This window comes from Polyodon spathula, chromosome 2 (genome assembly GCF_017654505.1).
Source record: "Polyodon spathula isolate WHYD16114869_AA chromosome 2, ASM1765450v1, whole genome shotgun sequence".
In the NCBI taxonomy this organism is placed as follows: Eukaryota; Metazoa; Chordata; class Actinopteri; order Acipenseriformes; family Polyodontidae; genus Polyodon; species Polyodon spathula.
In genome coordinates this window covers 19,740,927-19,754,380 of record NC_054535.1, presented here as the reverse complement: position 1 = coordinate 19,754,380, position 13,454 = coordinate 19,740,927, and the positions used below count along the sequence as shown (strand labels likewise).

At 43.7% G+C, this 13,454-nt stretch overlaps 1 protein-coding gene across 2 annotated transcripts in view; it reads right to left on the bottom strand.

Annotated features, from left to right (window-relative positions):
* The window catches only part of LOC121331156 (catenin alpha-2-like), a 511,986-nt gene that overhangs the window by 481,254 nt on the left and 17,278 nt on the right, over positions 1–13,454 (bottom strand). The window lies entirely within an intron of this gene.

Genomic DNA, 13,454 nt, shown 5'->3' with positions numbered 1-13,454 from the left:
ATTATATATATATATATATATATATATATATATATTCCCTATTTTCCTGTGTGAGTTAAAGAAATATAAGCCAATGCACTCAGGATAGAACATTTTTAGAACTTTTTTTTTTTTTTTTTTTTTTTTTTTTAACAAAATGTCTGATTCTTGTGCAGTACAGCTCTTTAGATTGTACTTTGTGTGGCATTTGCTGTCAAAATTATTCCTCCCTCTCCACTCTTCAAGAAGACAATCAAGCTGCTTCCTGTAGGTTTTGCCACAGTGCACATGATTTATAAACCTTCTATTCCATTTTTAAGACTCATCATGGGGTGTTTATAGCATTCCACAGTCTCAGAATATCTTACTCTGTTCCCTTGAAACAATAGCAGTGATACTTGCTTTCATTTAATGAAAGATATAAAGGCATACAAACTGCAGATATAAAGGCATAATCCTCAAATAACTCCTACATTCAGACAAAAAAGATCTCACATATAATAAAAACAATACAGCAACATGCCACTGCAGTTTGTCTAAAAAGTATTGTATGCTTGAACACAAAGTTTGTTTGCTTGCCTTGTACATTCACTATTGCTTTGTGCACATGTCTTGTACAAATGATACAGATTTAAACCTGTAATTTAATTCAGTTGTTCTTTAGGATTTGGTTTTGTGTGTACAGTACCTTGATAATGAACAAGCAGAAATACAGAGTTGTATTCAGTGTCCATACTGTACCTGTTCAAAGTCCGCTTGCGAAACGAACCGATTTTGTACAATAACAGTGGTCTGAAACATTATTATAGGTATATGTCAACAACAAGTACAAAAAAAGTGTACTTCAAAATGTGGGCTTTCCTTGGTGAACAGCAGACTAACAGTGATTACAGGCTTTTATGGTCTTTGCTGCTTTATACTGTAAGAATTGTAAAATATTTAAAAAGCATGCACTTAAATGCACTATAGGTCACACCAACAAACAATCTTTCATGTATGATTCCTTTAAATGGATACTGGAGGCACAAACTGACATATAGTAACACTGCCATTGAAAAAGCTGGAGGCAAACAAATACCACATATAAAGTAAGGATACTGTTTAGATTTTCTGTTTTTCATTATTATTATGTTTTGTTAGCTGATTTTCCACTGTGTTTTGTTTGGACTTTTTTGTAATTGTTTACACTTCTGTAAATGTACTTCCACCCTAGGAATACCATTGCTGGCACCCTAGTTGCGGCTACCCACCACTGCACCTGCCTGTTTAGTTGTGGATAAAACCTGGATGCCTGAGCGCCTTTTCAAATTCAATCTGTGTCTCTCTCGTCTATCAGCAGATACTGACCCAGTAACAGTACACCCCTGTTACAGTATTATTCCTTTAAATATGTTGTTTATGCAGCTCACTTTTATAAGCTTAGTTGGTGTGTTCTCTCTAAGACACCAGCCAAATTAAGACAAGTGGAAGGGAGCCCATCTTATAATAAAAAAGTATTTTCTGCCCATTATACTGTGTCATAAACACAAACAAATTCTGGCATGCAGTGCTCTGTCATCACTGAACAGTCACACTCACCCTCCAGATCCCAGTATAATTACACACACCAAGAAGAGAAGGCATTGGTCCCTTATTCAATGGCATCACGTTAAGCAGCCTCACAGTATCTTAAGGCACATTTTAAAGTAAAGTACAGAGTACCACTGAAGTGTATTTTTCACTTGAATTGCTTAATGAATGTTGTCTAGCAAGAAAAATGCTTGTTTCGCTTTCAAACACAGAGCTGGTTCAAACTGACAGCCAAGGCAGCTGAACAGTTGTGCACATGCACACAATGTGCACCAAAGGATTTGGTTGGGACCCGAAGATTATTTGGGAGTCAACAGGAATGTTCTCAGGTCAGCATCATCACCAGCATCTGCCGGAAACCTCTTTCTTGCCTGGCCTATAACTTTTGTCTTTTGTTAATTATCAATGTATAATTATTTGGTTTTGAAGATTTTGGACACTCTGCTACCCTGCTGACAAGAAGCAGCTAGTCAAAAGAATCCCTGCACAAGAAGCAGAATAACTTCAGCATGGCCTCTGAACAGTTAAAAGTAACAGTGATCTATCCAAGGCTATCCCTGCAACCTGCTTTGTACATAAGTCATCATTGCAGTTTGACATGAAATCCCAACCTTTCACGGACTAAACTGCAATGTCAGTACTGTAGGTAGTACTAGGGGAAAGAAACATGTGAGGCAGCTTTTCTATTTCTTTTCCGCCTCAGTCAGCAATGAAAAAAAAAAAAAAACTTCTAAACCGGATTTTGACAGAAGTGACTCCTAATTTAATGGATTATGTAAAAAAAAAAAAAACCTGGAACCAACAGCTAATAGCGTTTTTCCATAATGTAAGATCCTCATCACCTCATCCTCATTCATTAAACTGAAATGTGTTAGACAAGTTAGTTACAGCACTTACAGCTCATATGTGCAGCACTTAACATATTTCTTAAATTCAAATCTCAATTAACTTGACATTTTTATTCAGATTTAGTACCCTATGATACTATTCAATGGGAGTATTGCTTTTGAAGTAAATCCATTGCTTACCTCTAGTTTCCAGCTTAGACTTTGCAGGGAATATTTCCAGACAAAATCTTGCATTACCATATTTACATGCACCATGTTTTTTTTCTAAGAACACAGTTACAGTAGTTCTGGATATTGAAACAGATTCCAAAGCACTTTAGATGGATGTGTTTCTGTCAAATCACAACTTGCACCCAGAATGTTCTGTTTTGCTTTTTATTGTTTTGTTCTTTGTTTTTCCCTCAGTGTGTTTTGGCAATTGTATCCCTGATGTAAACCCCAGCATTCTGGCTGAAGTGCAGGTGACAACAAAATTGATTAAATTATGAAATTGTTATATACACCTGCCTGCCGCCAGCTGAGCATTGGCTTGACATGTTTGATATTGATCCAGCCTAGCATGCTGAGGAAATAAACAAGACATATATTGGTTGTGAAGTTTTTTGAGGCCCTTTAACTTGGATTACATTTGCATTCTCTTTTCTTTTTTTTTATTCCCTTGCTAGGAAAGCAGATCTCCTCAAAAGTATGTTTAATATATACAGAGGAAAAGTTGCTTGTCTTTGTTGAACATTAATTAGCCTACAGCATTGTTTGATAAAACCTGTTAGGCATAGCCCTATTTAAGCCAAACATTTGTATTAGGGTCCAATGGGAATTTGGTATTTTCAAAAGCACTTTTATTATTGTTGTTATTTTAGTAAATGTAACACATTTTCACAGAACCGTTCTTTTGGGCCACTGTCAGTCACATACCTGAAAACACAACACAGCTGAGCTGTGTTTCCATCGCCTTAATCTCCCATTACAGCTACGTACTTGGCTTCCTGTAGTTCTGCTTTTATTCATTCTGAATCTTGTTAGAGGTACCCAAGAATGCTGTGGCTCTTGACAAGCTATTACTTAACATGCTGTCGTAGTCAGAAATCAGATAAAGCAATTCCACATAATTACCTTTATTTGAGGAATAAGCATTTAAGAACCTCACAATTTTATCTTACTTGCTCACTGTGATGTATTGCATCCCTAGGCTTCTGCTCATCCAGCTGACCATCAATCCGGGTTTGTCCAAAAGTTTTGAGCGTAACAGTGGCTTGCAAGTGACTTTGGGTACGCTTTTGTTTTTTTGCTGACATTGATAGACATTGTTAGGTTATTATCACAACTCTGTGTGAGATAGCAGGGAGAGGGTTAAAATCCTCCCTGCTTAAAAAAACATGTGAAAATGCACTTTTGGGTGAATGGGCTAAGGGTTTGTAATTGTTTAATTGTTGTATTGTTTAGATAATCCCCTGCACCTGGTGCTAATTGTAAATTGGAGCCAGGTGTAGGGTATTTAAGAGAGGCAGCCAGTCTGTTCTGGGCGGCTGCTGAGTGAGGAGCTGTGTGTGTGTGTGTGTGTGTGTGTGTGTGTGTGTGTGTGTGTGTGTGTGTGTGTGTGTGTGTGTGTGTGTGTGTGTGTGTGTGTGTGTGTGTGTGTGTGTGTGTGTGTGTGTGTGTGTGTGTGTGTGTGTGTGTGTGTGTGTGTGTGTGTGTGTGTGTGTGTGTGTGTGAGAGAGAGAGAGAGAGTGAGAGCAGTTGTTTTGAGAAAGGTATTGTGTGTAACTTGTGTCGAGAGAGGAGGAGCCGCCGCTCCCAGAGCCCAGAGAGGAGGAGCAATGAACAAAGAGAAGGAGGTGAGGTACCCACCTCCATCACCCCAGCGAACCAGTCCGGCACTGGCAGTTGCGGTCCCGTGCCCCTTGCTCCCGGACACCCTACTGGTCTTCCTAGACCTTGCTGCGCTAGACCTGGAACCCAGGAGTCTGAAACATTGGCCACAGCTCTGCCCCTGGTTCCCTGTTCCGCTCTTCCCGAGCACCCAGACGTCACTGGGCTGCTGCCAGACGTCGCTGATGCTCCCCCTGTTCGCTGCTTCGCTCCCCCTGGGTGATCGGACATCGCTGCGCCGGTCCCCAGGGGAAGATCTCTGTCCACTGCTGCATCCTCCTGTTCCCTGGTCGTCACTTCGGTCGGGCCTGTCATCCCAGTGGGGTCCCTTGTCGCTGGTTCATGGTCCCTTCCTGGAAGTGCCGGAAGGTTCGACCGACCCTCAAGTCCGCCCGTGCAAGAGGGCGGAAATTGACATTTCGGGACTTGAGTGTGGGTAGTTGTGTTTTAGGGGAGGGGGTGGACTTGGCATGGCTGGTCAGTGTTTGCACACTTGGGGGGGAGGGGGGGAATATGTGAGATAACAGGGAGGGGTATAAAATCCTCCCTGCTTAAAAAACCATGTGAAACCCTTTGTCTAATCTCCATTTGTGACCCCTGGTCCTTGTTTCTTTTTTCAGGCTGAAAAAGTCCCTTGCGTCGACACTGTCAATACCTTTTAGAATTTTGAATGCTTGAATTAGGTCGCCACGTAGTCTTCTTTGTTCAAGACTGAACAGATTCAATTATTTTAGCCTGTCTGCATATGACATGCCTTTTAAGCCCGGAATAATTCTGGTCGCTCTTCTTTGCACTCTTTCTAGAGCAGCAATATCTTTTTTATAGCGAGGTGACCAGAACTGCACACAATATTCAAGATGAGGTCTTACTAGTGCATTGTACAGTTTTAACATTACTTCTCTTGATTTAAATTCGACACTTTTCACAATGTATCCGAGCATCTTGTTAGCCTTTTTTATAACTTCCCCACATTGTCTAAATGAAGACATTTCTGAGTCAACAAAAACTCCTAGGTCTTTTTCATAGATTCCTTCTCCAATTTCAGTATCTCCCATATGAATTTTATAATGTACATTTTTATTTCTTGCATGCAGTACCTTACACTTTTCTCTATTAAATGTAATTTGCCATGTGTCTGCCCAGTTCTGAATCTTGTCTAGATCATTTTGAATGACCTTTGCTGCTACAACAGTGTTTGCCACTCCTCCTACTTTTGTGTCATCTGCAAATTTAACAAGTTTGCTTACTATACCAGAATCTAAATCATTAATGTAGATTAGGAATAGCAGAGGACCTAATATTGATCCCTGTGGTACACCACTGGTTACCACACTCCATTCTGAGGTTTTTCCTCTAATCAGTACTTTCTGTTTTCTACATGTTAACCACTCCCTAATCCATGTATATGTGTTTCCTTGAATCCCAACTCCATTCAGTTTGAGAATTAATCTTTTGTGCGGAACTTTGTCAAAAGCTTTCTGGAAATCTAAATAAACCATGTCATATGCTTTGCAATTATCCATTATCGATGTAGCATCCTCAAAAAAATCAAGCAAGTTAGTTAGACACGATCTCCCTTTCCTAAAATCATGTTGACTGTCTCCCAGGACCCTGTTACCATATAGGTAATTTTCCATTTTGGATCTTATTATAGTTTCCATAAGTTTGCATATAGTAGAAGTCAGGCTTACTGGTCTGTAGTTACCTGGTTCAGTTTTGTTTCCCTTTTTGTGGATCGGTATTACGTTTGCAATTTTCCAGTCTGTCGGTACCACACCTGTGTCAAGAGACTGCTGCATGATCTTTGTTGCTAAAGGTATTTAAAACTGGATAGGAACTGGATGATATGTGAGGCATGTTGTCAGTATCTTCCTTTGTAAAAACTTGTGAAAAGTAATCATTTAATATATTTGCTATTTTTTTTTCTTCATCTACGATTTTGCCATTTGTATCTCTTAAACATTTAATCTCCTCTTTGAATGTTCTCTTGCTGTTGTAATATTGGAAAAACATTTTGGAATTGGTTTTAGCTCCCTTAGCAATGTTCATTTCTATTTCTCTCTTGGCCTTTCTAACTTCCTTCTTGACTTGCGTTTGCAGATCCGTGTACTCTTTCTGAGTACTTTCTTCTTGGTCCTTTTTTGATGCTCTATAAAGTGCCTTTTTTCGCTGAATATTTTTTTTAATTGATCTATTAAACCATTTTGGCAATTTAGTTTTACATTTAGATTTGTCTACTTTAGGGATGTAATTGTTTTGCGCCTCTAGTACTACATTTTTGAAGAACAACCATCCTTCTTCTGTGGGTGTTTTCTCTATTTTACTCCAATCTACTTCTGTTAGTCTCTGTTTCATACCTTCATAGTTTGCTTTTCTAAAATGGTAAACCTTAGCTTTAGTCATTACTTTTGGGGTATTAAAAAACACTTCAAATAAGACCATGTTGTGGTCTGAGTTTGCCAGTGGTTCTCTGACCTCTGTTTTAGTTATTCTGTCTTCGTTATTTGAAAAGACTAAATCAAGGCATGCCTCCCCTCTAGTCGGTGCCTTGACAAATTGTGTTAGGAAGCAGTCATTTGTCATTTCCACCATTTCAATTTCATCCTTCGTGCTACCCACCGGGTTTTCCCATTTTATATGGGGGAAGTTGAAATCCCCCATTAGTATGGCTTCTCCTTTGCTACACGCATTTCTAATGTCATTGTATAACAGATTATTTTGCTCACCGTCTGAGTCTGGCAATCTATAGCATGCTCCTATTATTATGCCCTTTGAATTTTTGTCCGTTATTCTGACCCATATTGATTCGGTTTTATTTTCTTTGTCCAGGTTTAACACCTGGGCTACAAGACTGTTTCTTATGTATAGCGCTACCCCTCCTCCTCTTCTGTCCTGCCTGTCTTTCCTATACAGTGTATACCCACAAATATTATATTCGTCCCCATCACTCTCAGACAACCAAGTTTCTGTAACACCTATCACATCATAGTTACTTGTTAGTGCAGTAGCTTTAAGTTCTAGAATTTTGTTTCTGATACTTCTAGCATTTAGATAAATACATTTAATGGTTGTCTTACCTGAGTTGTTGTTCTTGTTTTGATGCGGTCTCCCTTCTGTTTTTTTGTTGATTTCTCTCCCCCCTTTCTAGTTTAAATGCTTCTGAACCTGCTCGAGGATCTTTTCTCCAAGTAGACTGGTTCCCTTGTTATTTAAGTGCAGTCCGTCCCGTCTATACAGATAGTCCTTGTTGTAGAATGTGGTCCAATGATCAAGATAGGTGAAGCCTTCCCGTGTGCACCACGTCTTCAGCCATGCGTTTTGATTAATTATTTCCAGCTGTCCACATGGTCCTTTGCAAGGTGCCGGTAGTATACCAGAAAATACCACAGTTTTGGTTTTCTCTTTTAATTTCCTTCCTAGCTCTCTGAATTTGTTTTGCAGGGATTTTGGTCTGTCTCTTCCAATGTTGTTTGTACCGATGTGGACGACTACTACCGGGTCGTCTCCTGTTCATTCTGGCAGCCTGTCCACGTTCTCAGTGATGTGCTTGACCGAGGCTCCCGGAAGGCAGCACACTGTTGTAGTAAGGGGGTCCAAACTGCGAATTGAACTTGCTGTGTTTCTCAATATGGAGTCCCCAACAATCATGACCTCCCTTCTTTTTGCTGTCTGGTCACCACTGTCAATAGGGTCCTGGATGTTGTTCCTTTCGTTCTCTTGTTGTTGGTTCTGCTCATCAAAATTCTGAAGTGACTCAAATTTGTTGGTTGTTTTGATTTCTGGTGGTTGTGTTTGACGAAGTTTCTTTTTTTCCCTGCTTCTGCCTACCTGAACCCAGCTGTTCTGACCTTCTATCTCCCTGGTGGCTTTCAGTCTGTTAGGGGTGATGCAGACGTCCATGAATTGTGGGTGTGCCAGTTCCTCAAGATCCTGTTGTTGTCGCACTTCTTCCAGCTCCATTTCTAGCATACTTACTAGTTTATGCAAATCCTGGATCACGCAGCACTTTACGCACACTTGGTTTAGCTCCGCTGGGTTTTCTCGGATTTCCCACATCAAGCAGGTGTCACACATTACTGGCTTGAAGACCATGTTGAGGGTTTTTTTTTTTTTTTTTTTTTGAAGTTTAGTTTCTTCTGCAGCCGTCAACCTGCTTCTAAACTGCTCTGTACTTTTCCACGCCTGTACTTCTCCCACTCGCTGTCGCTTCCACATGCTATCGCTGGGAAGACTGCCTTGTTTAACTGCGTTGATCTGCTGTGCTGTTGGCTCCTCCCCTCGCCCGTGTCTCAGAACGGCGCTGAATTTGAATCAGCTGCTCCGAGTTTCAGCTTGTTTGTTATCAGAAAAACACACGTGGCTGTTTGACTTTGAGCTGCTGCTGTGTTTCCCCAATGTCCTGTGTTTTCTGATTAAAGCAATTAAAGATGCAATTTCTCCTTACTGCTTCTAAACTGCTCTGTATTTTTCCACGCCTGTACTTCTCCCACTCCCTGTCACTTCCACACGCTGTCGCTGGGAAGACTGCCTCGTTTAACTGCTATTATTCTGTGAAGCTGTGCCGAAGTCGTGAGTTTCTGGGCGGCTGCCGAGTTAGGAGCCCGACAAGGTGTTTGTCGAACATAAATCGTCTTGATAAAGGCACTTGTGTGTTAACTTGTGGTAAACACATTGAACACAGTATGTGTGTTTTTTTTTTTTTTTTTTGGCAGGTAAACAGAGTATCTGTCCTGCGAGCTAATTAGGAACTTAAAACTAATGTTTAGTCAGTACTCCGAAGGACTTGTTTTGTCTTTTTGTTTGTTTTTTTTTTAATTAAAAGTGCGCAACAGCGCTATTTTTCTTTCAATTTTGTGTGTGGATCGTGATTTTTTGAAGGGAAAAGAACCCAAGCGGGTCTGTTTGGAGAGACAGCCATCACACCCTGGTTCCCTGAAAAAGGAATATTAACTATTACAAAATGGGTGTTTCCCTTTAGACACCCAAACTAAAAAAACCCATACCAAAGACTCCCGCCAGAGTAGGTATGCGCTGCTGAGGCTCCGCCCCACAAATATAAGGCGCAGTGAGCCCTACAATCATCGCCATTTTCTTCAAATTATGACCATGAATGCCGCAACCCCGAAGTTAATGGTTAATATTCCTATTTCAGGGAACCAAGGTTATGAAACATTCTCTTTCAAGTAAGGAATATTAACTATTACAAAATGGGTGAGTATACCCAAGCTGTCGCAAGGACAAGACATACAACTCAATGCAAGCTCGTAACCGCTTGTGTAACAAAATTATCCAAGAACATTAAGATGGACTTATCTCTAATGTTATATCGTGAGGGTGGACTGGGACGCCACCCTCAGTACTCTTGTGCCAAATCCAAGATTTTGCGAGTCCACGATATTCAGCCGGTAGAACCTGGCAAACGTGTGGGAAGAGGCCCCACACCGCTGCACTGCATCCTGAATAGAAGCACCGTGGAATAACAACCATGAAGTCGCCTGACCCCTGGTGGAATGGCCGGTAAGCTTCTCGGGTGGGGGCAGATTGGCCAGTTAGTATGCAGTTTGTACTGTGCCTATTAACCATTTGGACTGTGCTTGATGGTCTTTGGTGACCTTCGTTCTGGCCTCTGAAAAAATTAGACAAGCTTTCAGTACAGAAAATGATTGCATTTCACTCACCTTCTTAGAGGTGATGGCAAGCAAGAAAGCTGTCGTGAAGGACAAAATATTGCTCAGTAGAATGCATAGGCTCAAAAAGTTTTGTCACTGCACTAAGCACCATATTTAACCTCCAGCGAGGAACAAAATCCTTCACCGGTGGCCTAAGTTCCTGAGCACACCAAAATGGCTGCCAGATAGACTTTTACAGTAGAGGGGGATTTTCCCTCATCAAAAAGGTCTTGTAAAAATTGCAATATAACTGCCATATGGGATGTTGTGGGTTCAAACCCATGAGCCAAACATCACGTCTGGAATACGCGCACTTGTACCCATATTGGGAATGAGTAGAGGCCGTCCTAGCGTTTTGCACAGTTCAATCACCCTTTTTGATAGTCCAAAACAGCTCAAGTGCAGCCGTTCAGGGGCCAAACCCAGAGTTGCAGGCTTGATGGGTTGGGGTGCCACAAAGTGCCCTGCGCCTGACTGAGCAGGCTGCAATGCATCGGCAGTTCCCATGGTTGGCTGCTTAGGAGCTGCATTGGGGAGGAGAACCAGACTCTCCTGGGACTGTAAGGGCCTATTAGGAGCACCCTGGCCCGGTCCTGTCTGATCTTCTCCAGACACAGAGGGAGCAGGGCAAGTGGTGGAAAAGTACAGAGTAGACATGCTGGCCACAGGTGTGCCAGTGCATCTACTGCCAGAGGTCCCCCGTCTCCCTTTATGGAGAACCACAGGGGACAGTGTGTCAACTCCTGAGAGGCTAAGAGATCCATCTCTGACTTCAAGAACCTCTCCCAAATGAGGCTCACAACCTCGGGATGGAGTCTCCAGTCTGCACCACTGGGGACCCTCCTCGAAAGGAGGGACGCAGCCTAGTTGATCCCCCCCCCCCCACCTCGGCAGGTGGACTGCCCAGAATGAGAGGAGGTTCACTTTTGCCCACAGTAGAAGCTTGTGGGCCACACGGTAGAGACTGGGTGAGCGTAAACCACCCTGGTGGTTTATGTATGACACCACAGATGTGTTGCCTATCCGGACAAGCACGTGTCTCCTCTGAACCTGCTCCAAAAACTCCTGCAAGGACAGGTACACTGCTTGCAGTCCTAAAATAATGATGTGGTCACCCTCCCACTTGGGTTGCCACACACCTTGCACACTCTGGCCCTCACACACTCCACCCAAACCCGAGTTGGACACGTCTGTGGTGATGACCTCTCTCCTGGTGACGCTGCCCAGCACTACGCCTAGGCGTAGATGAACCAGCTGCTGGAAAACCACTAGTGGAAGTGCTCTGCTGAGTTGAAACAACTCTAGGCAGATGGTTACTCTCTCAACTCTGTCCTCCAACAGTGTGGCCAATATGAGCTCCGAGTGCTAGCGCACCTCTAGATAGGTGACTGTCTGGATGGGCACTAATTGACTCTTTGCTTCATTCACTTTCAGGCCTAACAGATGTAGGTGGCTAGTGATGAGTTCTGTGCGTTCCCACGCTTGTACTGGAGACCCCGCGCAGATTAGCCAGTCGTCCAGATAGTTGAGGACTCTGATGCCTTTGAGTCTCAAAAGGGGCCAAAATAGCTTCCATGCACTTTGTGAACAGGCATGGAGCTACAGAAAGGCCGAAAGGGAGAACACAGAACCGGTACACTAAGCCCTGAAAAACAAACCTTTTTGTTTTATGGGAATGTGGAAATAGGCATCGTTTAGGTCCACAAAGGTGAACCAATCGCCTGGCCTGATGGACTGTAACACCCGTTGCATAATCAGTATCTTGAACTGTCTCCAAGTCAGGTACAGTTCACCTGTCTAAGATCGAGAATCGGTCTGAGGCCGCCATCCCATTTTGGCACTAGAAAATACATGGAGTAGAACCCCCCGATCTTGCTGGGGGGGTCTACTATATAAAGGCCGCTTTTGCAGCAAAACTGCTACATCCTGAGCCACCTGGGCGGCAGCTTGTGAGTCTGTGATAGTTGTTATTGCACCCTCCCGGAAAGGAGTGGGGTCGCGTTGGAATTGGACAGCATAACCAATTTGCACCGTGTTGAGAACCCAGGGGTCTCTGGTGCACAGTAGGAGAAAGAGCTCTGGGCTTGTGGCAGCAATGTCCTAGGGCTGTTCCTTTGCCTGTGGCACAGCCTGTGTTTGTTTTCTAGGTACAAGGCACTTAAAAGTATGCCTGCCGCCATGGAAAGACGGGCTCGCCCAAAGAAGCAGCAGCCAGCGGAACTGGTCTCTTCTGCGGCTGTGGTCTAGGGTGACACTCTGGTGCAGGCTTGCATGGTGGAGGGGAGCACTTTGAAAGAAGGTGCACCAACTCCCTGGAGGACTCCCTTGTATGCTGTGACTGTTATAGCATTTCGTCTACTGCAGGACCAAATGTGTGGCCAGGGGTCACGGTACCGTCCAGCAAAGCGGTATTATCTCCATCCAGCACTCGTGCCTGGGAGAGCCAAAGCTGTCTGCATGCAGCCACCAACGCTGCCAGGTTCCTGTCTGTAGCTTGTCCACTAAGCTTTGACAGCCAGAGCAGGATCCTAGAGATCAAGCGCAACATGTGTAACTGGAGAGACGAGGACTTGCAGGTGTCAGCAATGGACCCGATAAGGTGAGCCTGGTAAGCTACAAGGATGCTGTTGTAGCTTCCCAGCCAAGCACAGAAAGCACTAGCTGTATATGCTTTCTTGAGAATGACCTCACGTCACTCTGCATTGCTTGTTTGGAAGTGCTGAATCCTTGGAAAGCAAGAACAAGTTAGCAGGCTGACCAAGTGAAGCAATGGGGGCCTCCACTTGTGGAAAGTGGGTAAGACCCAGCTTGTCAGCACCAGAAACCCTGTACAGTGCATCCAATTTAAGGGAAACCGCGACAGCCGTGGCATGATGTTCCCAGGTGGACTGTAACTCGTACAGGAAGTCCTGATGGACTGAAGGGGCAGCATGGGTAGCTGTGGGTTGCTCATCATAATAAGAGCACCTTTCAGTCTGCGCTGCAGGCTAGGGCACCTGTAACACTACAGTCGCTCACTGTATTAAAAGCATAAGCTCGGCAGAAAGCGAGAGCTGTGCCACCGGCATGTTAAACTCTGCATAATCTAATGGGAGGACCAGCTGATATCCGCCTCCTCTGAGGCAGCAATGGCGAGCACCTCATTTATCTCATCAGTCACTGTCTGCAAGGCTGCATATGGAGCGGTCGGTGACACTACTGGCAGTGACAGTGGAGCTGAGCGCTCTCGACACGCAAGGATTGCTTGCTGGCTTGAAACCGCTTCCCAGATCTTATCGATCTGCCCCCTGGCTGCCAAACGTGATCAGTGGGCTTTCTTCCTCCTCCACTTTGGAGCAGGGGGAAGGTGAGGGGGAACTGTTGGAAGATGGCAAGGAACGAGAGGTAGAGATAGTTACAGGGATCTTCCTAGCTCAACTCCTACCCTCTCTCTGGAGAGGACCATGAGAAGCAGGGCCAGCTTCATTGGTGGAGCATAGCGTTGCCGAGCACAGCACAGGCATGAGGGATCGTTCCCTAG